The 26,972-nt window shown below is 35.9% G+C and overlaps 1 long non-coding RNA gene across 1 annotated transcript; it reads left to right on the top strand.

Moving 5' to 3' along the window:
• Window positions 1-12,933: 12,933 nt before the first annotated feature.
• LOC134759025 (uncharacterized) lies at window positions 12,934-20,745 on the top strand. The gene is made up of 5 exons (XR_010134877.1): window positions 12,934-13,019; window positions 13,573-13,844; window positions 16,880-17,065; window positions 19,175-19,349; window positions 20,701-20,745. It is a non-coding gene; the product is annotated as an uncharacterized lncRNA (long non-coding RNA).
• The last annotated feature ends 6,227 nt before the right edge of the window (window positions 20,746-26,972 follow it).

Below are 26,972 nucleotides of genomic sequence, written 5' to 3'. Positions count from 1 at the left end.
TTGTTGGATTTGATTTGCTGATATTTTGTTGAGTGTTTTATGAGAGATATTAGTCTTTTATTACAATATCATTGCCTGATTTTAATATTAGGGTAATGCTGGTTTCATAGAATGAGTTAGGAAGTAGTCCTTCTGTTTCTATCTTCTGGAAGAGATTGTAGAGAACTGGTATAATCTCTCCCTCAAATATTTTGTACAATTCATCAGTAAACCCAGCTCGGCTGGTACTTTAGTTTTAGAAGGTTATTAATTATTTATTCAATTTTTAAAATTGATATAAGACTATTCAGTATGTCTGTTTATTCCTGTGTGAGTTTTGGCAAATTGTGCCTTTGAAGGAATTGGTTCATTTTCATCTAGGATATGAAATTTTTAGGTATAGAGTTGTTCATCCTATACATTTTGCTATCCTTTTAATGTTCATGGTATCTGTGGTAATGTTCTTTTTCTTATTTTTGGTATTAGTAATTCATTTTTCTCTTTTTTTTTTACTTAATTACCCTGGCTAAAGATTTATCAATTTTATTGATCTTGTCAAATAATGAACCTCTGGTTCTATTGATTTTCTCTATTGATTTACTCTTTTTAATTTCATTGATTTCTGTTATAATTTTTATTATTTATTTTCTTCTGCTTACTTTGGATTTCATTTGCCCTTCATTTTCTAGTTTCCTAAGATAGAAGCTTAAATTATTAATTTTAAATCTTTTTTTTATTATTTGCATTCAGTGCTATACATTTCCCTCTAAGCATTGCTTTTATTGTCTCCCACATATTTTGGTAAGTTGTGTTTTCATTTTCATTTAGTTCAAAATATTTAAAAATTTCTCTTGAAATTTCTTTGACCCATATGCTATTTAAAAGTGTTTTGTTTAATCACCAAATATTTTGGTTTTTTTTCAGTCATCTTCCTGTTACTGAATTCTAGTTTAATTTCACTGTATTTGGAGGGCAAATATTGAATTATTTACATTGTTTTAAATTTGTTAAGGTGTGTTTTATAAACCAAAATGTGGTCTATCTTGCTAAACGTTCGGTATGAGCTTGAGAAGAAGGTATATTCTGCTATTGTTGGTTGATGTAGTCCATACATGTCCATTATATACAGGTGATTGATGCTGCTGCTTAGGTCAACTCTGTGCTTACTGATTTTCTGCCTACTGGATCTGTCCATTTCTGGTTTCTTTAAAGTCTTCAACTATAATGGTGGGTTCATCTCTTTCTCCTTACAGTTCTATCAGTTTTCACCTTATGTATTTTGATGCTCTATTTTTACATGTGTACACAATGATTATATGTCCTCTTGGAGAATCAACCCCCTTATCATTATGCAGTGCCTTTATCCCTGTCTGCTTGGGCTGCTATAAAAAATATCACAAACAGGGTAGCTTAAATGGCAGGCATTTATTTTTTCCCAGTCTTGGATGCTAGGATTCTATGGCCAAGGTGGTGGCAAATTTAGTTTCTGATGAGGGCTATCTTCTCGGCTTTAGGAATAGATCAGGATTAGATTACAACACGAATCCTCTCAAATCAGGATCACAATTTTATTGCCTCGTTTAACCTTAATTACTTTATTAAAGACCCTGATCTCCAAATACAGTCACGTATAGAACTTCAATATATTATTTTTGGGGGAAAACATACATTTATGCCATTTAATCTCTGACATCTTTTCTTGCTGTGAAGTGTGTTCGGCCTGAAATTAATATAGCTATTCTCACTTTCTTTTGCTTAGTGATAACTTAATGTATCTTTTACAACTATCGCCAACTCTTTACTTTTAATTTATATGTGTTTTTATAGTTAAAGTGGATTCTTTTTATACAACATAAAGTTGCGCTGCGTTTTTTGATCTACTCTGACAATCTTTGTCTCTTAATTGGTGTGCTTAGACCACTGGTGTTTAAAGTGATTATTGATATAGTAGGTCTAATATCTACTATATTTTTTTGTTATTTGCCCTTATTCTTTGTTCCTCTTTGTTTTCCATTCTTTTATACTTTTTGTGGTTTTAATTGAGCATTGTATGTGATTCCATTTTCTTTCTTCCTTAGCCCACCAGTCATGCTTTTTTTAGTGGTGGCTCTAAAGTTTGCAATATATATTTACAATTAATCCAAGTTTTCTTTCAAATAACCTTCTACTGCTTTACAGATAGTGCAAGTACTTTATAATAACAAAATAATTCTAATTCCTTCAACTCTGTCTTTTTAATTTCTGTCATTTATTTCCCTTATACATATAAGCTTATTGTATTAGTCAGTTTTCATGCTGCTGATAAAGACATACCTGAGACTGGGCAATTTACAAAAGAAAGAAGTTTAATGGACTCACAGTTCCACGGGCTGAGGAGGCTTCACAATCATGGCACAAGGCAAAAGGCACATCTCACGTAGCAGCAGACAAGAGAAGAGAATAAGAGCCAAGCAAAAGGGGTTTGCTGTTATAAAACCATCAGATCTCGTGAGACTTATTCACTACCACAAGAACAGTATGGGGGAAACTGCCCCCATGATTCAGTTATCTCCCACTGGGTCACTACCACAACACAAGGGAATTATGGGAGCTACAATTCAAGATGATTTGGGTGGGAACACAGCCAAACCATATCATTCATATATATATATATATATATATATATATATATATATATATATATATATGAATACATTGCTGTTAGTTTTTGAACAAATTGTATCTACTAGATCAATTGAGGATTTAAAAAGTGTTTATTTTACATTAACAAGTGTTTATTTTACATTCACTTATTACTTCTCTGATACTCTGATACTCTTTCTTTCTTTATGTAGATCCGAGTTTCTGACATACAATTTTTTGATTAACATTTCTGCAAGGCACATTTCTGCAAGGCTACAAATTCCTTCAATGTTTGTCTAAGAAAATCTTTATTTCTCCTTTGCTTTTGAAGGATAATTCTGCCAGGTACAGAATTTTAGGTTACATTTATTTTTCTCTCTAAAAATCTTAAATATTTCACTCCACTCTCTTTTTGGTTGTATACTTTTTGAGACGTCAGATGTAGTTCTTAACTTTGCTCCTCCGTAGGTAAGGTGTTTTTTCCCTCTGACTTTTTTCAAGACTTTTTCTTTGCCTTTGATTTTCTGCAGTTTGAATATGATATGTTCAGATGTGTGTGTGAGTGTGTGTGTGTGTTTTACATTTATCCTGCCTCATGTTCTCTGAACTTCCTGAATCTGTGCTTTGGTGTCTGACATTGAGTTGGGGAAATTCTTAGTCATTGTTGTGTCACATATTTTTCTATTTCTTTCTTTCTTCTCATTCTTATCTTCCCATTATTATGAATATGTTAATATTTTTGTAGTTGTCTCATAGATCTAGGATATTATGCTCCATTTTTCCAGTTTCTTTCTTTGATTTTTTGATTTGGAACTTTCTATTGACATATTAATCATAGTTGTGTTAAATTCCCAGTCTGATAATTCCAACATCCCTGTCATATCTAAGACTAGTTCTGATGCTTTTTCTGTCTCTTAAAATTATGTTTTTGGCTTTTTAGTATGCTTTGATAGTTTATCTTGACAGTCATATATGAAGTACTGGGTAAAAGGAACTGCTGTAAATAGGCCTTTAGTAATGTGGTGGTAAGGCATTGAGGAGGGGAAGAGTGTACCGTGGTCCTCTGATTAGGTTTTAGTCTTTTAGTGAGCCTGTGCCTCTAGAGTGTGAACTTCACAAATATTTCCAAGTGATGTTCCCTCTCAATCCCTGCTTAGGTGGGATAGAATGACTAGGGTGGGTTGAAGTTGGGTATTTTTCACTCCCTGTGTGGAAGGCTAGAGCGGGCTAGAGTTGGATATCATCCTTTCCCCCAGGTCAATTGGGTTCTAATAATGCCCCAGGAAGTTAGTCTCAGGTTAGCTAGTTTCTGTGGAGGGCAGACCTTATTAAGAAGAAAAAGTGCTCTGGCATACCTTACAATGATTACTTTTACCCTCCTTTGCTGGAGGCATGAGGGGCTTTTTCTTTAATATTTACTATGGAAACCTACTAAAACTCCTGGAGATAAAGCTCACAAAAATGTGTAGGTGGACCTATGACTGAGTCTCCCTGGAGTTTTAATCTTTCAGACTTGCCACACTGAGTCTCTAGAAATTCATTTCTCATTTACAGTTCAGGTTTTCCTACCCATGCATCTGTTCTCTTGGGGGTTTCTGCTTGTGGGTTTCTGCTCCTGTAAGTTATGACTCTTTGTATTTGCCTTTCTGTCTTTTCAATTGTGGGATCAGCAGTTTGCTCGCTGACCTTACTTCTCCAATAGATCTAAGAATACTTGCTGACTTTTCAGCTTGTTCAGTTTCTACTTGTTAGGACTTGGGATAAAGTGATTACTTTCCAGCTTCTTATATACCTGACTTGAAATCAGTATTCATTGACATCAGCTCTTTGTGATCAGCTCTTTTCTGTGTCAAATACAAGCCTCAGGCATCAAGGAATGCATCTATTAAACTGAAAATCTTAGGTTAAATAGGACTTTACAATTTTATAATGTGTTTTCTGTGTTTTGTAGTGACCTGGCCCATTTAGGTGCAAAGGAAACATTTTGTTCTCATTTTATGTACGAGAACAATGAGATCAGAGATCCTGAGTGACATATTTGCACAACAAATATGTAACTCAAACCTGGATTTTCTGACTCCAAACCACATCTGTTCCTAAACCTCAAATAGTACCATTTGCTAAATAAAATAACTTAGCATAGAGAGGAAGACAGTTTAGTATAGTGGGAAAGAAGATGGGCTTGCAAATCAGATAAATCTGGGCTCGAATCACAGATGTGTTGTTAGTTTTGTGACTTGGAAAAATTTTTTAACATTCCTGAGTCTCAGTTTACCAGTTGCAAAATGGGGCTAATACGACCTACCTTGCTGAGATATTATGAAGATTCAACAAAATGATGTACTCAAACAACTTACCAGAAAATCTGGTAGTAATCTGCTCAAAACATCTGTAGTTGATGTGTGATCATCAGTAAGATAAAGAGAATCACCACCAGGTGGGGCAGATTTCAGTGCAAGGTCAAAAGAGTCAGATCAGTCCAGAGCTTCAGCCCACAGAGAATGGCATCTAGAATTCTAGGTGCAATTCAGCTAACACATAATAGTTTACATATCTATCTTGAATTCTTGCATTCATTCAATAAATATTTATTGAGCTGGATACTGCTTTAGGTGCTTAGGATGCATCGGTGAATAACACAGACTTAGATCGCTGCCCTGAGAGGGTCTCAGAGTTAGCAGAGAATGATAGACAATAGAGAATCGCTTAATGAATAAGGAAATTACTTTGTATGTTAGAAGGTAGTAAGTGCTACAAATAATAGAAAAGTGGAGCAGAGCAGGGAAACAAGAGTACAGTGGGAGGGACAGCCTGTAACTTAAATGATGTGGTCAGGGTCAACCTCATTTCAAAGGTAATATCTAAACATATGCTTGGAGGAGGTGAAGGAATATAAAGGAAGAGCTGGGAGGAAGAGCACTGGGTCACAGGATGCAGTCAGGACAGCACTAAGGCAGGAGGGTGCTTTGGGGGTTTACTCAGAATCAGATGGGGAGGAGCCATGGCAAGGTTTTGAACAGAGGAGTGACTTGATCTGATTTACATTTTAAGATAAATACTCTGGCTCCTGTTTAGAGAATTAAAGGGTGGAAGCAGGGTAACATTTAAGAAGTTATTGCATTGATCCAAGCATAGGGTGATAATAGGTAGTACTTGAGTGGTAGAATAGGAGAGAGAAGAGAGTGGCTAGATTCTATATAGATTGAATGTAAAACCAGTAGGATTTCTTTAAAGAGTTGAAAAGATTGGAAGTGTTGGTGAAAGAAAACGGGACTCAAGAATGATTCCAAATATTTTAGCCTGAGCTAAAGAATGGACTGGACCTTAAGACTGAGCTAAGGAGGGAGTTGCCATGGCTGCGATGGGATTCCATGTTACTGATTATTATGGCTCTCGCAAGACCTCAACATGTTTGTTGAACTGCAGACTTGGCTAGCCCCCAAATGAGCTAGTTTTGAATTACAGAAGATTCAGTGCAGAATTGGGAAGTTGGAGGGGAAAAAATCTTGGTGTCACTATTCTTCTTTTTTTTTTTTTTAGGGTAAACAAACTTTATCCCACGTAAATGGCAATGCAGTTATAATAAGCAAATGATATAATAAGCACATTGCAATGGGAAGCGGAGAAGGGAAAAGAGATATATGTATATTTACACTCATCAGACTATGGAGGATTCACCACCAGACTGGGAAGCAACACCCTGGGCTCCATAGTTGGCCACTTGTCTGTGCACAGATGAGGAGGGATCTCATGAAGCTTTGGCGCAGTCTTGAGCCTTAGCTCTTTTTTTTTTCAAGTTTTATTAACATTTATTTTTCCATTGGGAAATGTACTGATGCTGACAGTACTGGAGACACTTGATAGGGATATACAATTTTGTTTAGCTTCAGATTCAAAGACCAAACCACTAAATTTTCTTTCCAGTATCATTGTTTCTAGGAAGGTCAGATAAAGTTTCCTGAATACAAACTGGATCATGCTTCTCACTTGAGAACATTCAATAGGTTTTTCAGCTTAGAATAAAAATTACATTCTACACTGTAATTTGTCCCTCTCTTCCTCTCCAGCCACAAGTGCAATTTGACCCACTATTTCAGTCACTATGAACAATTAATGTTTGCCTGGGCCAGTATATCTGTCCCTATCATAACTGCATATATATATATTTTTAATATACTTTAAGTTCTAGGGTACATGTGCACAACGTGCAGGTTTGTTACATATGTATACATGTGTCATGCTGGTGTGCTGCACCCATTAACTCATCATTTACATTAGGTATATCTCCTAATGCTATCCCTTCCCCCTCGCCCCACCCCACAACAGGCCCCGGTGTGTGATGTTCCCCTTCCTGTGTCCAAGTGTTCTCATTGTTCAATTCCCACCTATGAGTGAGAACATGCAGTGTTTGGTTTTTTGTCCTTGCGACAGTTTGCTGAGAATGATGGTTTCTAGCTTCATCCATGTCCCTACAAAGGACATGAACTCATCCTTTCTTATGGCTGCATAGTATTCCATGATGTATATGTGCCACATTTTCTTAATCCAGTCTATCTATTGTTAGACATTTGGGTTGGTTCCAAGTCTTTGCTATTGTGAATAGTGCCACAATAAACATACGTGTGCATGTGTCTTTATAGCAGCATGGTTTATAATCCTTTGGGTACATGCCCAGTAATGGGATGGCTGGGTCAAATGGTATTTCTAGTTCTAGATCCTTGAGGAATCACCACACTGTCTTCCACAATGGTTGAACTAGTTTACAGTCCCACCAACAGTGTAAAAGTGTTCCTATTTCTCCACATCCTCTCCAGCACCTCTTGTTTCCTGACTTTTTAATGATTGCCATTCTAACTGGTGTGAGATGGTGTCTCATTGTGGTTTTGATTTGCATTTCTCTGATGGCCAGTGATGATGAGCATTTATTCATGTGTCTGTTGGCTGCATAAATGTCTTCTTTTGAGAAGTGTCTGTTCATATCCTTTACCCACTTGTTGATGGGGTTGTTTTTTTCTTGTAAATTTGTTTGAGTTCTTTGTAGATTTTGGATATTAACCCTTTGTCAGATGAGTAGATTACAGAAATTTTCTCCCATTCTGTAGGTTGCCTGTTCACTCTGATGGTAGTTTCTTTTGCTGTGCAGAAGCTCTTTAGTTTAATTAGATCCCATTTGTCAATTTTGGCTTTTGTTGCCATTGTTTTTGGTGTTTTAGACATGAAGTCCTTGCCCATGCCTATGTCCTGCATGGTATGGCCTAGGTTTTCTTCTAGGGTTTTTATGGTTTTAGGTCTAACATTTAAGTCTTTAATCCATCTTGAATTAATTTTTGTATAAGGTGTAAGGAAGGGATCCAGTTTCAGCTTTCTACCTATGGCTAGCTAGTTTTCCCAGCAATTTAATCCTTTTAATAAAAAGGATTTCCTATTTATTAAATAGGGAATCCTTTCCCCATTTCTTGTTTTTGTCAGGTTTGTCAAAGGTCAGATAGTTGTAGATGTGTGGTATTATTTCTGAGGGCTCTGTTCTGTTCCATTGGTCTGTATCTCTGTTTTGGTACCAGTACCATGCTGTTTTGGTTACTGCAGCCTTGTAGTATAGTTTGAAGTCAGGTAGCGTGATGCCTCCAGCTTTGTTCTTTTGGCTTAGGATTGACTTGGAAATGTGGGCTCTTTTGTGGTTCCATACAAACTTTAAAGTAGTTTTTTCCAATTCTGTGAAGAAAGTCATTGGTAGCTTGATGGGGATGGCATTGAATCTATAAATTACCTTGGGCAGTATGGCCATTTTCACGATATTGATTCTTCCTATCCATGAGCATGGAATGTTCTTCCATTTGTTTGTATCCTCTTTTATTTCATTGAACAGTGGTTTGTAATTCTCCTTGAAGAGGTCCTTCCCATCCCTTGTAAGTTGGATTCCTAGGTATTTTATTCTCTTTGAAGCAATTGTGAATGGGAGTTCATGCATGATTTGGTTCTCTGTCAGGATACAAAATCAATGTGCAAAAATCACAAGCATTCTTATACACCAATAACAGATGTCACTATTCTTACTATGAGCGGTCTGATGTCATTGTTTCATCATTTGTCACCAGCTGCCTGGGGTTCAGTAGTGTCTATCACTGCAGTCTCTCAGAGGCAATTCTTGGGCATGAGATTATCATTTAGTAGGAAACTGAAATTGTAGTAAGTTTCAATTGAATACCTAGCACTAAAACTCTAGGAGCTCTCTGCATGTTGTAGCTAATAGAAAAGCAAAGGTCTGAGAAATGGTAATATAGTTCTGGAATTTACAGTGCCATATTATGATTGTAAGAAGTAAAGGTATATTTATTTCTCTGTGGGGAAGAAAGTAGTACTTTAGGAGTGAGTATAATTAAGGAAGTGTTTTAGGTAGGGATGAAGTAATTTAATTTCCATAAACTATTAAGGCAATTCCAGCGTTATTTTTCCCTAAGCCACCAAGAAAATGAAAATGTATTTTACCAGCAGTGTTTTTTGGTTGTTTTTTTCGTTTTTTTTAACCAGAAGTTTGGTACATTATGGTCTTCAGCATTTTGTTTATGTTTAAGATGTACTTTCAATGAGTTTTCTCCCTTAAACTATAAAAGTTACCTCTAACAACTTGTGGGGAGTTTTCCTGCATTTTCTGCATAGTTTGCCAATTCCCTGATAAGTTTTTTAATACCTTTAGACACCAAATAGTCTCTTGCCTTAGAGGATATATACAAAAATGCTCTTTAGCCTAACAAGAGGATATTATTACATCATTAAGAATATTAAGAAACATTCAGGAGTTATGATTTATTCATTCAGCACACACATTGATCACTTCCTATAAAATAGGTACTATGCTTGGCCCTAAGTATATCACCCATCGGCTAATGGAACACAAGCATACAAAATAAAACTTTAGTAGATACAGTTTGACAAATCCAATTATAAAAGAATGGAACAATGGTAACACAGACGAAGGCATGATTAAGTATTTTTGGAGGGATGGAAAGTGTGGCTGAGTTAGGTCTTCAACCTAAGTGAAGAATAAGGGCTTTCAGTATGTATATGCATGGTAGGGCACATGGAATAAGCACCTGCCCAAACAGAGCAGCATAGGATGCATAAGCTCACTGAAGAATGGAAAAGGCAGTAAGTAATTGAAGGAGCATCAGAAAGGTTCCTGAAACCATGAAGAGGGTGATGGGTTGATTTGTGTCATAAGTTTAAGTCCTAACCCCCAGTTCCTCCGAACGTGACTTTATTTGGAAAACTGAAGAAGATGTTGAAAGTGAAGATAATCTCACTTAAGCATGTCAGCCAGGAAATCCAGTCAGAGAACTGGGTTTTTGATATCAGTGAAATCCAAACAGAAATAGAAAAATTACCTATGGTCGATCATAGTGTTATCATCATTGGCCAGAGAAGGAATTTCCAGGTACATTTGGCTCAGATAGTTTGTGCAAACAGGTGAAAATAATTGTTACCAAATTGTATGAGTATAATAAAATAGCTAGTTTAAGAACACACCTGTGTCCAGAACACACTATGAGGATGAACAGACTTTCTCCTGGGACTGCGGAGATGATGGGGAACAGCATCTGGTAGCTGTTTTCTCCATTGCATAGGGGTTTTTAATGTGAGGGGTGTCATGGTGTTTGTGTCACACTGGCATGCAGACATTCTGCTGGGACTATATTGCATATTACTGGCACATATAAACTATGCTAGTAATATATCAGTGGAGAAATTCACCAGGGAAGCCATCTAAGCCTTTGGTAAAGAACAAAAAAAAAATAAGAAAAGACAACAATTTGAAAGTATATTTCTTGTGATGGTTACTGAAGAATCAAGCTATGCTTGAAGCTTTGCTAAGGTAATGGGGCACTTGGAGAAGGAATAGAAAGCAGCAGAATGACCCAGGTGTAGGGCAGGTATCTGCTGTGTGGTCACCACAAACCTGGCGCATGCTTCTTATCCCCCCTCTAACCATCTTTTCAATTCCATGACTTTGTGGAGAGAAGAAAAAACCCCTCAATTTGAAAACAGAAAATCCCTCTTATTTTCTAATATGAGGATATTTTACTTAACATCAATGCTTTTGTTTCTTTTATTGAGTTTTTATTTACCTCTAGATGTTAAACAATAAAATTACCTTCTAGATATGACAATAATTTACTATTGAATTTCACATAGGATTGTAAACAGTTGTTAAAATTATGAATTGATCATTGATTTTCCCGGGATTCCCTTCCAGAATAAGGAAACAGAAAATAGAAGGTAAACTTTGGATGGTACTGGGGCATGAAAAGCTCTGGGGACAAAAAACGTGGGCAGATGTTTTTCTCTATTGTCTGATGTTTTATCTTTAGGAAAACCAACATCCCGACTTCATATTTTTAATAAGAATCTAGTAAATAGCTTTAGGCTAGGATGGATTCTGAGAGATAAAATTATTCTTGTTATAAGTGTGTCTAATGTTATTGGTTATTGAGAGTCACAAGTCACACACACACAAACACACACACACACACACACACCACTTACTGAAAGTTCCATGAAAAGTTAAGTGTGTCCTATTTATAGAACAAAAATTAAAAAGCTAGAAACCTTTCATTGGCATTAGACAGCTTACCAATTTTGGCATGTGACACCTGTGGGAAAAAATATAAAATAATAAGAATTGGTGCTTCACAAAATTAATGTGAGTTAATTCTTCTACCACACTAGATTTTAATTTTATCCAAAATTTATTTGAATCTTTATAAAAATCAAAGTACACTTTACATCTATAAATTCATTTCATCTTATTTAAAAAATCTTTTATTTTTGTTTCTACAAAGCTCTTAATAAAAAGAAAACCTAATCTTTGCTCAAAGTCAGCTGGCTAATAAAAGGGAAAGAAGCAAATTTCTTTAACTCTAATCCTGGGTTATTTCACGCTGTACTGCTAAGAAGACCCAACCTGATGATGGTGTTTTTTCTGTAATGAAAATTTCTCTTGGTTTGAGGATTTCAAAATTCTTCAAATAATAATTTTTTTTATAAATCCCACATTATGCTTATTTACTATTTATTATTTTTAATTGACAACAATAATTATTTTATGGGATATAATGCAATGTTTTGAGATAAGTATTTGTGGAATGCATATATAAAACTAAATAACATATTCATCACCTTACACACTTTGAGGTGAGAACATTTAAAATCTACCCTTTTAGCAATTTTGAAATATATATTATTCAAATAATAATTTCCTATGGCCATATGTATGCTGTGTCATATTTTGTAGCATATTCCATGAATTAAACATATTCTCCATGTGCCAGGTTAAGAGTAGGTAGCATCTACTTTTAAAATGAGAATAACAGTAGCTGTATTAGAAGGATGCTTTTGGAGGAGTATATCATGAAAGAAACTGAAGAGAATCATATCAAATTAATCACAACCCAGAAAAAAATAGCTTATAATAGGTACTCTGTGGAAGGTAAATAAAATTTATTGAGAAAATCATAGTATCACCTCTAGTCCATTCTCCAGCGATAACCATTGTTAACATTTTGGTACGCACATCCTTCCTTTTATTTTTTTCCTGTGCATGATTTGTATATGTGGGTATTGCTTTTTCCACAAAAATGGTATTAAACTTTATATACTGCTTTGTTCTTGCAGATTTCATATAGAAGTATGTTGTTAATATACACGTTCTCATTTGTATCAGTTTCTTAGGACTGCCATAACGAGTTACCACAGACTTGGTGGCTTAAAAGAGTAGAAATTCGTATCAAAATTCTGGAGGCCAGAAGTCTGAAATCAGGGTGGCACCCAAGCCCCTCTCTTTCTGAAGACTCTGGGGGAGAATATTCCTCGCTTCTTCCAGCTTCTGGTGGCTCCAGGCATTCCTTGGCTTGTGGCTGCATCACTCTGGTCTCTGTCTCAATCTGTACATGGCCTTCTCCTCTGTGTTTCTTTGTCTCAAATCTCTCTCTGCCTTTCTGGTATAAGGACACCTGTCATTGGGTTCAAGGACCATCTTAAATCCAGGATGATCTAGTCCTGAGATCTTTAATTACATCTTCAAACATCCTTTTCCCAAATAAGATCACATTCACAGATCCTGGGTAGACATATCTTTTAAAGGAGTAACATTCAATCCACTACATCAGGTCAATAAGTATTCTATGTTACTACAAAAGGAATATGAGGAGTATGAGGGGAAGCACTGCAGAGGAAAGAGCTTTCTTATCATTTTGAGCACCTATGACATGCTAAAAGCTAAAGAACTCCAGATTTTCTTATGCCCTTTTGCAGGCAGGGGTTTTGAAGCAGTAGAAGAAACCTAAGACTTCAACCCTAAGTTACTCTGGGCTGGACCAAGGCTTTTTTGCATACTCAGAGACCAGTAGAGCTCTGGCTCATTGGTGAGTGCCCAACTTTCTGTATGAGGAAGGGAATCCCATTGATGAGCCCCATATCATTTTACAGAGCTGTGGAGATGGAACTGTGGCGGTGGGGTTGTTTAGGACTGAAATAAGCCCAAAGAGGGTAATGGAGCCGTTTTCTGAGCAAGGGAGTTTGTATACTGAGAGGGCAGAAGAACTTGATATGGGATTTGAGAAAAACTTTCAGAGACTAAAGGAAGAGTTTGACTATTAAAGGGAAAATAATACTAACAGACTATTGACCATTAACTCCCTCTCAGTAAGACAGACATCTACTGGCGTACCTCTTTCGGTGGCTCAGGAAAGTCAAATACTTAGATCCCTTTTTTTACTTACGGTTACCAACAAAGGGATTCTTTTACTGGAATTTAGGACAAATATAATATCTAGATAACTTTTCATTATGTTTTAGTTCTCATATCTGGTTTTCACATACCTTTGGAAAATAGGGTAAATAGATATTATAAAAGGAGAAAATTGACATTTATTTAACATAATGCTGCATATACTTTGTATACCTTCCTTCATACAGAAACAAACTTGGGCAGTCTTCACAGTGCTAGCGCTTGTGCAGAACAGGATGTTGAAGACGCCCCATCGTGGTGTTTTATTTTGATGGACAGAGGAAGAAAGGACTAGGAAATGTGTCCTCATCTGACAGCAGCATAACCCATAGACTGATGAAAGTTCCTGCAGTCCTTCCTTCATGACTTTCCTGATGGAATCTGAGCCCGCTGCAATCCAAAACTCTTTTATTCATTTTTTGTTTTACATGCTGGTTTATAGCAGAGTGGCTGTCCTGTAGTAAGTACTTGCTAATGAATGCGTGAATGAATGATAAGATAAGGCATAAATTCACTCAAAAATTCTAGACCTTTTCTTGCATTGTGCTCCAAAACACATTAAACATGTACCAATACAGAGAACTGCTTCAAAGATACTATGGCCTGTGAGTGTCTGCCACAAGCTAGCCACATGACCACGGCCAAGTCATTTTACCTATCAAATCCTTAGTTTACTCACCTAATGAGAGAACGGGACAAAAAGACTGAAAGCTCCAAAGAGGTTGGTCACAGTCTCACACTCCAGTTTGGATTTGCATGTGGAGGGATTTTACTTACCATATCCCTTGCTCATAATCTGTAGCTCCTATTTTTCAAGCATCTCCCAGCACTGATTTAAAAAATTTGATTTTTCTTCTTGAGGCATTTAGTGAAAAGCACTGTGTTCCTTCCTAATTTATAACAAAACACTTGAGGAGAGAGTCTTGCCTTACAGTACATGAGTTATGAGGCCAGTGTTCAGCCTGCTCTTCCTTCCTTAGCTGAATTCCATTTTCTCCTTTCCAAGCTGCAGTATTTCTTCTTTCTTGTATGTCAAATTAATCTTTGTTCTTAAAATTATGACCACCAAGAGGAAACTTAACTTGTTGTGGTAAAGAATTTGCTGGACTGAACAAAGCATATGTTTTACTTGACATTCTATTCTGCTGCAACGGAACAGCAAATTGTCATCTCCACTTTAGGGACCTGTCATTGAAAGTAGCAGTGCTGATTCTCATTTTACAAAGCAGAGTTCTGGCTAACTAGATGGTCTTACTTATGAAGGGTTGTCATATATAACAAATATGGCAAAATATGACAATATATTTGAATTATTATAATCTGTGCATACTGAAATTTTTAAAAACTACATTATGGAGCACAAAGAAAACTAGCTAGTGGTTTGGCTTTTGTTAAACCTTATTTAACATATTCCTATTTGAAAGCTTTGCCACTACCTACCTTTTTCTTGTTGCTTTAGAATTTTGCTATACTCATTTTCCCCTAGAAGATTCCAAAGATATTGAGTACATCTTATCTGGGGAAGAGTTTGATTGCTTTTGTTTTTTTCAATCCTATAAGTGAATTCATCTTACTGCAAAGTTGTAAATGACAGTGCTGTGCTGTAGTTTGGATGTTTGGCTCCCAAACCTCATGTTGATATGTGATCCCCAGTGTTGGAGGTGGGGCCTGGCGGGAGGTGTTTGGGTCATGGGGGAAGGCTCCTCACTAATGGCTTTGTGCTGTCCTCACAGTAATGACTGAGTTCTCACTTTACTGGTTCCCATGAGATCCAACTGTTAAAAAGAGCCTGGCACCTCCCTCCCCTCCCTTGCTTCCTCCCTCATCATTTGAGCTCTGCACAACGGCTCTCCTTCACTTTCCACCATGAGTGGAAGCAGCCTGAAGCCTCACCAGAAGCAGAGGCTGATGCCATGCTTCCTGTACAGCCTACAGAACTGTGAACCAAATACACTTCATTTTGTTAAAATAAATTACTCAACCTCAGGCATTCCTTTATAGCAATGCAAATGGACTGAGATAGACAGTGAGATATAAAAAAGAAAAAAGGCAAGTTTTCCTTTGACGTCCCACTCCACCCATGGTCTTTCCCATAGTCAACACTTTGATGTGCAAACTTTCGATATATTCTTTAATTTACATTAAATATGTATACACTCCTAATTTGGTTTTGTTTTCTCTTTCTAACTATATGGTTCACCCTACATTTATTTTCTGCAACTTATGTTTTTCATGTCAATATTTCTACCATGGAAATAATTTCATATCAGAAGTGTAGATATATCCCATTCTGATTAACCATTCACTACTATCCTCTAGTATGAATAGATGGATGCATCAGAAAAAACATTTTTTAAATTGATTTGTATTTGGTCCCCCAATATTTTTCTATTAAAACATGCACCCGTCTTTGCACACATACATTTATGCATATCCACGCGTACTTTTTCTTTTTAAAATTTTATTTTTAATTGACAAATAATTATTGTATATATTTATGGGATACATTGTGATGTTTTGATATGCATAGTAGGTATATTTTTACTTAACACTTTTATTCTTGTTTTTGATAGACACAACCAAATTGCATTCCAAAACACCATACTAAATCATACTCATCAATAGTATATGAGAGTGCCTGTTTTCCCATTTCCTTGCCAACGCAGGATATTATTAATGTTTCAAAGTTTTGTCAGTCTCGTGGGGGAAAAGCATTATTTCATTATGTTTTAAATTCCAATTGAGATTAGTAGTGACATTGGTGATATTTTCATATGCATATGAAACTTTCATTTTCTTTTTTGTAAATTACCCGTTCATAACTTTTATCGATTTTTCTATTGGGTTATTTCTTTTTCATATATACATATGAAATATGTTATTTCAGTTCAAGGCTTTTAATTTTGTTCATGATGTCTTTTGAGATATAGTCAAAACTGTTGGTTGCTTCCAAACTGGAGAATATTGTTTGTCTTTTTAAAGACATTTTTCCTACTCCCAAATTATTTTTTAAAAATTCTGTTACATTCTATATTTATTCATTAATTTATTCAGACTTTACTTTTTGTATACAGTATGACACATATATCTAAATTTATTTTCTCCCAAAGCAAAGCTGGTTGTTAGCCGTTTTTTCCTGAATAGTTGATCATTTCCTGACTGATTTAAAATAGCAAATTTATCAAACACACCACATATTTACATGAATCTCTGTTTCTTCACTTTCTATTGTTTTCCACTGATTTGTGATTTATCAAAATAATACAGAGACTTTTAATTAACATAATTTTAAGTATGATCTTATTCTTTTTTCAAAATATTCATTGCAATGTTCATAGACTTTCTCTTCAGAAAACTTTAAATCACACATATCAAATTCCATTAAGAAAACCCATTGGAGGTTTTTGACTGTAATTAAATTAATAAGACTGTAGTCGACCTTTGAAGAACAGGGGTTTGAATGGCACAGGTCCACTTACACCTGGATTTTTTCAGTAACAGTTACACTGAGTGTGCTTGCCTCTCCTGCATCCTCTTCTACCTCCTTTAAACCTCTTCCGCCTCTGCCACCCCTGAAATAGCAAGACCAATCCCTCGTCTTCCTCCTCCTCATCAGCCTACTCCATGCGAAGATGACAAGGATGAAGATCTTTAAGATGATCCACTTCCACTTAATGAATAGTGAGTATATTTTTTGTTCCTTATAATTTGCTTAATAACATTTGATTTTCTCTAGCTTACTTTATTGAAAAATACAGTATATAATACATATAACATCCAAAATATGTGTTAATTGACTGTTGATGTTATCATTAAGGCTTCCGCTCAACAGTAGGCTCTTAGTAGTTAAGTTTTGGGGAATGAACAGTTATACGCAGGTTTTCAACCACACAGGGGCCGGTACCCTGACCCCTGCATTGTTCAAGGGTTGACTGTAATTTGAAAAGTTTTAATACTTTTACAAAAGTTCAATAAACGCTATACTGTTCTTCAAAAATGTATGTATTTCTTAAGTTTTTAAGGGCATTTGGTAGTTTTGTTTTGTTTTCACTGTTAGAAAATTGATTTAATTATGTTCTTATACACGCTATACTAATGTATAGAAAGCTATTCATTTTTATTGATTAATTTTAAATACAACAAACTTATAAAAATCTTTATTGATTTTAATAGGTTTTTAGATTACTCTAGACAATAATGAGAATCTTACTGATTTTTTCCAACCTGTATACTTTTTTTAAAAGCCTTGTTATCAATAAGTCAGTTGTAGTCTTATTTATTTTATTACATCTAATTATCATGTTACAAACTAGGTACACAAGCAGATTGTCTTATTCTGTCCTTAAGTATAATAGCATTTTTTAATATTTGTCAGTTGATTTTTTATCTTTTATATATTTTGCATAAACATACTTTATCAATGTATAAAAAGTTTCTTTCTGGCCAGGCGCGGTGGCTCACGCCTGTAATCCCGGCACTTTGGGAGGCCGAGGCCGGCAGATCACGAGGTCAGGAAATCGAGACCATCCTGGCTAACATGGTGAAACCGCGTCTCTACTAAAAATACAAAAAATTAGCTGGGAGTGGTGGCGGGCGCCTGTATTCCCAGCTACTTGGGAGGCTGAGGCAGGAGAATGGCAGAGAAGCTTGCAGTTAGCCAAGATGGCGCTACTGCGCTCCAGCTTGGGTGACTCGGTCTCCAAAAAAAAAAAAAAAAAAAAATTTTTTTCTGTACACTAGCTAAGAGATCTTGGTTTTTCCATTAGAAAGTGATAATTTACATTTACCAAGATCATCATATATTTTCTCATTTAATCTCATAATCTACTAAACGGCATTAATAGACTCCACATTGTGAAGCCATTTTTTAATTATTCAGTTAAACCCTGGTTTGCAAAAATGTATCATTATTTTAAAACATAGCTATGTTTAATGCGTTAACATTTTATTTGGATTTCCACATCTACATTCATAAGCAAAACTGACATCTTTTTAATTTTTATGCTATTTTTGTTTGGTTTTATCACCAGGATAATTCTGGCCTCATGAAATGAGTTACAAAATTCTCTATTCTTTTCTGGCTTTGGAATAAACTTAAATTATCTGAAATCATCTGTTTCTACTGGATGGGATGGCCTATTTTAGGAGTATAAGAATTTTTTATTACTTTTTATTATTCTCTAATTTTTATTATATTTCTTTCTGTCATTTCTTGAGTAAATTTGGTCTTGTAATATGGTAATAAATATTTTCCTAGGAAAGAGTCTGTTTTGGAGCAAACACCTAACTTTATTGAGGCAGTAATGAAGGATTGAATAAGCAGACACTTAATTTCCTTTTAAACTTTATTATTCTGTGATTATATAATGCTGAGCACGTAGCAAAAATAGAACCTACAGATACCAACATGTTTTCTACCTACCATAGCAGTAATGATTTAGGATGTATTAATGTCATTTTGTCTCACTGCTATGTAGTAATAAAAACTCTTCATTTTAAAAATATATACATTAAATAGCATTTCTCGTACCCCAAACCATATTTATTTAAAACGAAAAATTTAATGCCATATTAGAGTTCTTCATATTCAACAAGGCAGATATATATCTGAGGTTTGAATATAAGGAAGTTAGACAACCATCCCAACAAGTTTTGGAAAACACAGATAAACCATACTTAGGATAATTAAAACCAAAACTGTAATATTCACAGGAGAAACTCACTCTCATCATTCTTGAACAAAAAGTGAAAAAATTGAACCTCAATGAATTCTCATTATTTTTTCTACAGTGAAGAATGTTTTCTCAACCTTGTGCTTTAAGAGCCTGGTCTCATACTACTTGCTATGCTTAGTTTCCCAGCTCCTATAGTATATATTTTCAAATTAGTGGAAAGCTACTCACGAACTACAACTCTCAAGAGACACCCATTTCTTCCAGGATTCAATCATCCTCCTGAGCTTCATGTAAGTCAGAAAAATTCATGAATTATTTAAAATTCTCTACTAAAGCATCAGCCGATTTATAAGAACTATTTGTTGTAGCTATTTGCTCAAAATAAGATCATTTTATATCCAGGACATGACTAATTTATGACTATAAGGGAGGTGCAAATCAATACTCCAGCAACTGTAGGGTGGAAAAGTATGTGGTAAGTAAGAAAGAGGGAGGAAAAAGTAAAAAAGCTAAGATTCAATTAAGTAGGAATGAATAATTTGCTATGAAAAACTTGATGTCTTTTTCCAAGTTTCTTCTGTTAAATTATTTCCTTCCTGGTATGGCTAGGGGGTCTGGCTACGCTGTGTGTCAATAAGGCTCTGGTGTACCTGGCTCACCTCAGCCATGTGGGAGGGAGAGGGAGGTGGGAAGCCATACTTAGGAAATAGGTCCCTGACATCCTATTAGGATATGAGAAGTCCTCACACTAATGACCTCTTGGAGTTAAGACATAATATTTTTCTCTAAAGTAAATAAATGCTACTCATACAGAAATGCTATCCACCAAGTTATCTAATTAAATTGTTCATGGGTGTCGATACAATTATAAAAATAACATACAAAGAGCTGAACATGGAGGGAATAGACGGGAAAATTGTGATACAGTTTTTAGGTTGGGATGAGGGCACCAAAATCAAGAAGTTGTTTAAGAAAGTGACCCAACACAGAAAGCCTTTTCTTTTTCTCTTCTTTCCTTTATCTTCCTTTTGTCTTTCATTCATTAAACATATGTTTAACAGGCAGCCCTGCTAGTTAGTGTTAATGGAGATACAAATATGAAAAGCTATGGGTTATGCCTAGAGGAAGTCACCATTGGAAAAGAATTAAGAACATAATTACTTGTTTTAGCACCAACTATTAATATATCCCATAGGCTTTGTAGTTTTCTAGAGAGAGCAAAATCTCTGACTGTATTCCTATAAACTAGGCTGGACTGGCTCATTAACATAGAATAATTTTCATAAGTACTGGACACCAGATTTACTAATCACCAGAAAATTCCATTCAAAGCTAAAATATGCACATATGTATTTATAAATATAGCTAGAATAAAGAAAATATGTTAATCATTATTTTGAATGAACAATATCCCACAAGTAGTCTGAAATAAATATTACTTTACATTGCGAGTCAAATCACCATTTTAACATAGATTAAGCTTGGGCTGTTGCTGTCTCAGTCATGACTCTAGAAACTAAAAATATTAATCGTTTTTAAAATACTGTTTTATGAATGTGCAAACTGTTGATAACTGTTGCATTGGCAAGACCTCATTCAATCTTCATGACCATCATATGATAAAGGTATCTTTATTTTAAGATAAGGAGACCAGAGATGACTGAGACCACTCGTCTTCCCCAGGACCTCATAGCAAGTAAGTGGTGGAAATGAGATTTAGTCCAAATGTGGCAACTGAGACTTTTCACCTAGCCATTTACCTCCCACAGAAGGTGCTAAAGGTAATCAGGACAGAGGACATGATGAGTTGACCAGAGGAGCAGCCAGAGCGCTGTGAGAATTTGCAGGAAGCAGTGAGAAATGCAGACAAGGGCAGTCTGTTGCAGCAATCTTTCATGGGGTCTGCCCCCTGGTAGCAGGTCTTCTTTGTTCTGTTTTCACTAGGTGTCTGACAATCTGTCTACAGGCTGCTTCATCCAGCAGCCCATCTCCCTTTCTTTGGGCCCTGCCTGTCAGGTTCTGGAGTTCCGGTGACATAAAGACTTCAGGCAGATCTCAGGGAACATATTTTATTGCCTCAAAAATTTTCTAAGCCTCCCAAATCCCTGCCAACTATGTTTAGTGTGAGGGAAAGATAAAGCCAGTTTTGGCCAGTAGAGGCCACTAGTGAGCAGTTAGTGGCAGAAGAAGGATATTATAGAAAGAGGCTAGTGAACAACACAGAGCCAATGGTTAACAGCACGGTGTTGTGCACTTCGGAATTTGTTAAGAGAGTAGCTCTCGTGTCAATTATTTTTACCACAAACAAACAAATAACAAAGATAAACCAGGAAACTTTGGGAGGTGATGGATATGCCTATAACCTTGATTGTAGTGATGTATCATGGGTGTCTGCATATATTCAAACTCATCAAGTAGTAAATAGTAAACATGTGCAGTTCTTTGTGTACCAGCAAGGCCTCAATAAACCTGTTTTCAAAAAAAAAGATGCTAGTGAAAGAATCTGATCCTGGCTGTATTAGGCCAAAGGACAATTTTTTGAGAGAATAACGTCTCTTCTTTTGGGCGCCACAGGGACCTCAGAGGCAAGGTTGTGGAGTTTCTCTGCAGAGCATTATACTAATATGACTGTGTTGCAGCAACACTGAGACTGTTGTCTCTCTGTTAGAGTTTTAATTTCTGCAAGAGAGAAGCTGGCTGTCCCAGCTACAGGAACGTGGCTGTGAGGGCCTGGCCACTAGGGGTGCATCATGTGTATTGTGGCCATGACTCAAAAGGAGGGATTTGTTTTGAGTTGGAAAGACGCCCCTAAGTGAGGTCTACTGCATGCAAACTTCTCCAACTTTATGCTAGCTCTTTGGTAAAATTTGCTTCTAATTGTGCAATGTTCAAGGAGAAAAATTTGTTTCTCAGCAGGTTTCTAGTTTATTCCAGACCTTTGGGGTCTTTGGAGGACAAAAGACAAATGTCCTGCTATCTGAAGCCAAGTAGCAGGACATTTAGGTGATTTAAGGCCTGCCTCCTTTTCTTGGAATGATGTTTATGGATGTTATTTCCATCTCTCTAGTTTTTCCAGATTGACAGACAATCTTACAGTCACTTGGACAGTTCAAATATACTTGAGGACTTTCACACATGAGGTACATAGTCCATAGAGTAGGCTAAGTAGGACTTTCAGACTGAATGAGTATTCAACATCACATTTCAGGAGACTGAACAAGTTCCTCTTGTGTCAGTCAACAGGATACCTTTCCCCAGTGCACTTCCATACCTCTGGGAAACTCCATAAGTTTGCATACTTGGATTCATTCCACATGCATTTATTCAGCATGTATGCTGCACCTGGTATCAGGCTAGGTGTTGGAAGCACAACAAAGAGTAAGGTAGAGTCCTGAACACAGAGACCACATAGTCTACTAGAAAAGACCGATGCATAAGCAGACGATGATGACACAGAGGCAAATGCATTGCAAAGGGAGCCCAGGATCCTGACTTCCAGAATGGTGGTAGAAGGAGCTCCATGAACACACTTCCCAACAATAACTGAATGCAATTATAAAACAACTATTTAAGTTGTCCAGAAATGAGTCATGCAACCGATGTAGAAACGTTTATTCAGGAAAATCTACTAAATTGCAGTAAGAAGAGCTGGAGTCTGCAACATTTGAGCCATGACCTATTCCCCTGCTTTCTTGTTCCAGCTCAGTGTGATAGAAGCTCCACTACAGGCAGGCATGGTCAAGAGACAGTTTGCACTCTACGGCTACAGTTCCCTCCTGAGAAGAGCAGGCCACCAACATCCTTGATCTGTCCCTCCAGCTACATAATATAAAAACTCTTTGCCAGGCAGTCACAGCCTAGAGGTCTGAGTCTCCTTTCACCCCCTCCCAGTTCATGGGATAAAAGCTCTACTCTAAGTGCAGAAGGTTGAGAATACCGAGCCTGACTGGCCTATCTTAAGCTCACTTGTAGGGCAGAGACTTCATGCTGGGAGAGGTTAGCCAAAAAGGCCAAGGGCTAACATTCCACCTGGTACCCCCCTTATAGATCAGGGGCCTCATTGTGGTAGGAGTGGGTCTTGTTCCTCATCCTCAGCTCTAGAGCAGTGGTGTGGAGATTAAAATTAGAAATAAGTAACAAAAAGAAATTTGGTAAATTCACAAATATATGGAAATTAAACAACACACTCCCAAATAACCAATGAGTAAAAGAAAAGCAAACAAGGGAAATTAGAAAATATTTTGAGATGACTGAAAATGTAGGGCAAGGCACGGTGGCTTATGCCTGTAATCCAAGCAATTTGGGAGGCTGAGTTGGGTGGATCACGAGGTCAGGAGTTCAAGATCAGCCTGCCCAACATGGTGAAACCCTGTCTCTACTAAAAATACAAAAATTAGCCAGGAGTGGTGGTGCACACCTATAATCCCAGCTACTCAGAAGGATGAGGCAGGAGAATCGCTTGAACCTGGGAGGCGGAGGTTGCAGTGAGCTGAGATCATGCCACTGCACTCCAGCCTGGGCAACAGAGCAAGACTCCATCTCAAAAAAAAAAGAAAGAAAAGAAAAAGAAAATGTAAACACAACATATCAAAACCATGTAGCTAATGTATTTCCTGGAGGGAAACTTATAGCTATAAATCTGTAAAGAAGAAAGATCTTAATTCAGTTATCTAACTTTCACCTTAAGAAACAGAAAAACAGAAAAGCAAAGTAAACCCAAGGTAAACAGTAGGAAGAAAATAAGAGAGATTCAAGTACAAATTTAAAAATATAGAGAATGAAAAAATAATAAAAATCAATAAATGAATAATCAAAAGTTGGTTCTTCGAAAAAAATCAACAAAATTGAGTAACTTTTACTAGACTGACTCTCTTGTGCCCTTCTCTTCCCTCCAAGAAGATAGAAGATTCAAATTACTAACCTCAGTAATGAAGAAGACAATATCACCACAGATTTTACAGAAATGAAAAGGATTATAAGATTATACTATGAGTGACTCTATGTCAAAAATTTGATAACTTAGGTGACATGAGCCAATTCCTGGACAAACACAAACAACTGAAAATGACTCAAGAAAAAAATAAACAATTCTAACAGATCTGTAACAAAGAGATTGAATTAGTAACTAAAAATACCTCTCACAAAAAAAGCCCAGGCCCAGATCACTTCACTAATGTATTATACCAAATATGTAAAGAAAAACAAATTATTCACAAGCTGTTCAAAAATCTCATGCTCTGTGGCCAGTGTTATTCTGATACACAAATCAGACAAAGACAGCAAGAGGAAAGTAAACTACAGACTCACATTTCTTATACATACACAAGCAAAAATTTTAAACAAACTACTAGAAAACTGAATTCAGGAATATATTAAAAGAATTATGCACCATGGTCATGTGATATTTATCCCCAGAATTCAAGGTTAGTTGAACATACAAAAATAAATTAATATAATACACCATATTAATAGAATACAGAACAAAAACCCCATGATCAGATTAATAGATGTAGAAGGTGTTGGGCAAAATCCAACTCCTCATCATGATAAAAAAACACTCAACAAAATAAGAACAGAAGGAAACTTCTTCCACCTGAGAAAGCACATCTGCAGAAAACCTACAGCTAACATCCTATGTAGTGTTGAAAGACTAGAGGCTTTCCCCCTAAGACCAGTAAAAAGACAAAGATATTGGCTCTGGCCATTGCTGTTCAATATTGTTTTGAAAGTTCTAACAAGAACAATTAGGGAAGAATAAGAAATAAAAGACATCAACATTGGAAAGAAAGAAAAAAACTATCTTAATTTGAAGGGTAAAGTTTGCATATGGACTATCCTAAGGAATTCACCAAAAAGCCTCTAGAAATAATAAACTGGACATTTATTTTGGTTTGGATGTTGAACTTTGCTTCTAAAAAGGCAAGAGTTCAGGATACAAGATTAATATAGAAAATTCAGTGGTATTTTTATACCCTAGCAATAGACAATTTAAAAATAAAATTAAAAAGAAAATTCCATTTATAATAGCATCTAAAATAATATAACTTTTAGGAATAAATTAACAAAAGTGTAAAAGTTGAACTCTGAAAACCAGAAAACATTGTTGAAAGAAATTAAAGAAAACCGAGTTAATTGGAAAGACATTCCATGTTTATGGATCAGAAGAGTAAGTTAATATTGGTCTATAGGTTCAACATAATACCTACTAAAATCCCAGTTGGTATTAGGAAAATACAAAGGTCCAAGAATAACCAAAAAATTTCTGGAAAAGAAAAAGTAAAGACTCATACTTCCTAAAATCAAAATACACTACAAACTTTCATTAATTAATGATTAACGATACTGATATAAGTAAAGATATACAGATCAATGAAACAGAATTATGTATCTATAAATAATGTCCTGCATTTATAGTTAATTGACTTTTGACAGTGATTCCAGAGCAATTCAACATGGGAAAGAATAGTCTTTCAACAAATTGTATTGGGAAAACTAAACACACACACACACACACACACACACACACACGAAGTTGAACCCCATTCTTGCACCACACATAAAAATTAACTCAAAATGAAACAAGGATCTAAATGTAAGAGCAAAAATTATAACACTCTTAGAAAAATAGTAGGAGTAAATCGTTGTGACCTTGAGTTAAATAAAAGCAAGTGCAAGCAAGTAAAGAAAAAAATAGATGAATCAGATTTCATCAAAATTAAAAACTTTTGTGCTACAAGAAATACTACCAAGAAAGTAAAAATACAACCCATAAAATGGGAGAAAATATTTAGGAATTATATACATTGATAAAAGCCATGTATCCAGAAAATATAATAAGCATTTATGGCTCAGTAACTAAAAGTCAAGTAACCCAGTTTTTAAAATTGGCAAAGGATATGAATAGATATTTTTCCAATGAAGGCACACAAATGGTCAATAAGCATATGAAAAGATGCTCAATATCATTAGTCTTTAGGGAAATGTAAATTAAACCACATCGAGATAGCAGTTCATGCCCACTTGGATGGCTATAATAAAAAACAGAACAAAACAAACAAAAACAGAAAAGAACAAGTGCTGAGGTTGAGAAGGTATCCTCTCCTCATACGTTGCTGGTGGGAATGTAAAATTGTGCAGCCACTGTGAGAAAAATTTGGCTGTTTCCCAAAATTTTAAATATAAAGTTTCCGTATGATTCCACAATTTCATTCCTAGGTATGTACTCAAGAAAAATCACAGCATAGGTCATCAAAAAAGTTGTACATGAATGTTCATTACAGCATTATCCATAAGAGCTAAAAAGCGGAAACAACCAGAATTTCTATTAACTGACAAATGAATAAATAACATAATGGTATATTTGTACAGTGGAATATTATTTGTCCACAAAAAGAATGAAGTACTGATATGTACTACAACATGGATAAAGCCTGAAACATTATGCTAAGTGTAAGAAGCCAGTCACCAAAGACCATATGATTGCATTATGTAAAATATTCAGAACAGGTAAATAGGTAGACAGAAAGTATATCAGTGATTGCCTATGGCTGGGTGAGTGTAGAGAGGAGGAGTAACTATTAGTGGGTATGAGGTCTTTTATGGGGCTAATGAAAATGTTTTGAAATTAGATTGTGGTAATGGTTGTCCAACTCTGGGAACATAATAGAATCCATTGAATGTTACATTTAAGTGCATGGATTTTTGGGATTTGTGAATGTTATCTCAGAAAATCTGTTTTTTTAAAAAAACAAGGAAGTCAAGATGTACAGACACATGGTTAGACACATAGCCAAGGCTGGGCAAAGAAGGCAAAGCAAAGGCAGCATCTTCTAGGAGAGGGTAGTGCAGCTGCAACCTAAAGAGTGATTAGGAGTTAGCCTGGGTAAGGTGAAGAAAGAATGGGTATAGAATTG

The sequence above is a fragment of the Gorilla gorilla genome, chromosome 7 (assembly GCF_029281585.2).
Source record: "Gorilla gorilla gorilla isolate KB3781 chromosome 7, NHGRI_mGorGor1-v2.1_pri, whole genome shotgun sequence".
Classification (NCBI taxonomy): Eukaryota; Metazoa; Chordata; class Mammalia; order Primates; family Hominidae; genus Gorilla; species Gorilla gorilla.
This window is presented reverse-complemented; position numbering and strand designations above follow the sequence as displayed.